Here is a 3,403-nt window from a genome sequence, read left to right as displayed (position 1 = left end):
TGGGCTGACCTGCAGTCCGTGTACACTTTCTGGCACTGGGATGTGCTGAAATCCCGTCCCTAATGAAAGGCTTGGCTCCTGGTCCTGTCCGATTCTATACGACGGACTATGCCGATGTCCCATCCCTGGTATTGGGCTTCGTGGCGGTCCCAACCCAGGTGCTGGGCTGTGTAGCTGTCCCATCCCTGGTGCTGGGCTGTGTAGCTGTCCCATCCCTGGTGCTGGGCTGTGTGGCTGCCCCATCCCTGGTGCTGGGCTGTGTGGCTGCCCCATCCCAGGTGCTGGGCTGTGTGGCTGCCCCATCCCTGGTGCTGGGCTGTGTAGCTGCCCCATCCCTGGTGCTGGGCTGTGTAGCTGTCCCATCCCTGGTGCTGGGCTGTGTAGCTGTCCCATCCCTGGTGCTGGGCTGTGTAGCTGTCCCATCCCAGGTGCTGGGCTGTGTGGCTGCCCCATCCCTGGTGCTGGGCTGTGTGGCTGCCCCATCCCTGGTGCTGGGCTGTGTGGCTGCCCCATCCCAGGTGCTGGGCTGTGTGGCTGCCCCATCCCTGGTGCTGGGCTGTGTAGCTGTCCCATCCCAGGTGCTGGGCTGTGTGGCTGCCCCATCCCTGGTGCTGGGCTGTGTAGCTGTCCCATCCCAGGTGCTGGGCTGTGTGGCTGCCCCATCCCAGGTGCTGGGCTGTGTGGCTGCCCCATCCCTGGTGCTGGGCTGTGTAGCTGTCCCATCCCAGGTGCTGGGCTGTGTGGCTGCCCCATCCCTGGTGCTGGGCTGTGTAGCTGTCCCATCCCTGGTGCTGGGCTGTGTAGCTGTCCCATCCCAGGTGCTGGGCTGTGTAGCTGTCCCATCCCAGGTGCTGGGCTGTGTAGCTGTCCCATCCCTGGTGCTGGGCTGTGTGGCTGCCCCATCCCTGGTGCTGGGCTGTGTGGCTGTCCCATCCCTGGTGCTGGGCTGTGTGGCTGTCCCATCCCTGGTGCTGGGCTGTGTGGCTGTCTCATCGCTAATAGGCCTGGATCCTGTTCATGTCCCATTCTAAATGATGGGCTCCGCTGCTGTCCCATCCCTGGCACTGGGCTGTGCTGTAGCTGCTGTCCCATAGCCAACACTGGGCTGTGCTGTAGCTGTCCCCTGCTATCCAGCTGTAGCAGCTGCTGTCCCCTGGTATCCAGCTGTAGCAGCTGCTGTCCCCTGGTATCCAGCTGTAGCAGCTGCTGTCCCCTGGTATCCAGCTGTAGCAGCTGCTGCCCCACTGTCCCTGCTGCTGCTGCTGCAGGCCGCCCCTGCGCCGCGGCCCCGTCCCGCAGGCCGCATCTCCCGTTGGTCACGGCCTCCCCGGCCATCGCGGGCCCGCTCCGCTCGCGCGCCGCCGCCGCCTTCGCTGCGATCCGGGACTCCTCCAAGCGCGCGGCGTGGAGATCCCCGCCGCCAGAAGCAGCCATGCGGTGGTGGGGGGGGACTAACTCACTCACACACGCACGTATACGACTCACTCAATCAGCAGCAATCTGTGGAGTCTATAGCAATGGTGGAGACAGAGGGGGAGCGTGCAGACGCAGAGACAGCGACTCTTACTAACGTGGGGCGACCGCCACAGACGAGAGGAGCCACAGAGGAGAGCGCCACGGGGCGAGCGGCGGAGCGCGCGGCGCGTGCGCGCGGGCTGCACTAACCCCCCCCCCCGCTGCGCCCCGCCCCTCAGCCCCGCCCCTCAGCCCCGCCGTCTCCTGGGCGGGGCAAACCCAAACATGTCGGGAGGAGGCGGGGCTACATCCGGGCTTGTGATTGGGGGGCTGTGTGGGCGTGGCGGAGCGCGAGGCGACACCACGTGACCATTAGACGCCCCCCCCTGATCCCCGCGCGTTCAGGGGCTGCCCGGTCCGCCGTCTGCGGGCTCCGCACAGACACCCCACGCGTGCTCATCCCCACGACGTCACGAATTAACTCAATTAAGGCTTCACTATAATAGCATTGAAGTTCCAGCTTCATTACTCCAATATACCGTAACATCATTAATGGCCTATTTTCACTAATTATTAAATTCACCTTATTCCACTTAACCCAAGTTGCCAATTAATTCGTATTCAACCAATTCTTGAATTAGAGCACGCGAATCACTTTGCTGCTGACGTCATGGCATCTATTTCAGCTCTCGGATAATTGTTTTCACTCGAGAGCGGAACTCTGAACAACTGTGAGATTACTCTCCAACACTGTGAGATGCTGAAGCAGTAATACATTTGGCACGTTTGATTGTGACACTTTTATGAATTGGCTGTCATGCGGAGGAAGGTTTATAATGCGTTTTACACAACCTACCCGAAAAAAACATTCCGAAAAATACTTGAAACAGTGACCATGGAGCTGACCCAATCCATGGGCTGTCATTTTTTAGATGTGACCTTCCGCATCCATCTCCCTCTTGCCTACAAGATCAGTGTGCTTGCGGTCTTCTTTGGTTCGGGGTATTTGTCCACACCACTCACGTGGTAGACTCTGCACTCAGCCCAGCAGGCGACTGGTATTACTTTCTTGATATGGGCCTCTGGGTTACTTCCACCACCCGGTACTGGCCGCAGACTTCCTTCTTTCGTATATGGCGGATGGAGATGCAAAGCAACTCCAATTTCATTCAGGTGGTAAAGCCGGGTAACTGCGTCAGGAGCAGCAGAGTATATCGCCGTGCGGTCTCCTTCATATTTGTGGATCAGGTATTGCGTCGTTATATATTGTATGGTCTGTTCTGGATGGCCACAGTCGCACACTGGAGAGTTTTTAATTTTCGATTTGTGCATCAGGTATCTGCATCTGCCGTGGTTTGTGCGGATTAAAGTGGACAATGTGCTTCGTGGAAGACCAAACCCATGGATCTTCTGCCTTCTGCTGGAGGTTTTGTTAGTTTATTGTGGTAGAACTGACGAATTCTGTAAATTATGGTAGTTTTATTGGGGAGGTGGTAATTAGTCCACCACAAGATTATATATTTTGGGAGTTTGTCTCACAAGGCAGCCGGGTTGCCAATGAGGGTAAGCTCCCGACACAACCAATGACACGGGGTCATAGGGTAGAGGTTCATGCCGCAATCTATGGTTGCGAGAGATGTGGGCTGAGGGAGGTGGTATGACCAGTATCAAGTTCCACTGTCCTGATATAATCCACAATTCATGGATTGATATTATGGCTAAGATTGCCAATGTATGGCCAAAACATGATATCGTACGATACAAGTTCTACGATAATCATAACGCTCATTTCGCTAAATGTTGTTACAGTGATTATAAATACTTTTAAAGTATTTTATTTGACAATATTTATGAAATAATTAGTTGATATTAAATAAAATAAAAACCTATCTATTAAATTGGCGCTTTATAATATTTTCTGGAGAAATTAAAGGTTATTTGACATCAT

Source organism: Lethenteron reissneri, chromosome 20 (assembly GCF_015708825.2).
Source record: "Lethenteron reissneri isolate LAM-NWPU_2019-01 chromosome 20, ASM1570882v1, whole genome shotgun sequence".
In the NCBI taxonomy this organism is placed as follows: domain Eukaryota; kingdom Metazoa; phylum Chordata; class Hyperoartia; order Petromyzontiformes; family Petromyzontidae; genus Lethenteron; species Lethenteron reissneri.
This window is presented reverse-complemented; position numbering follows the sequence as displayed.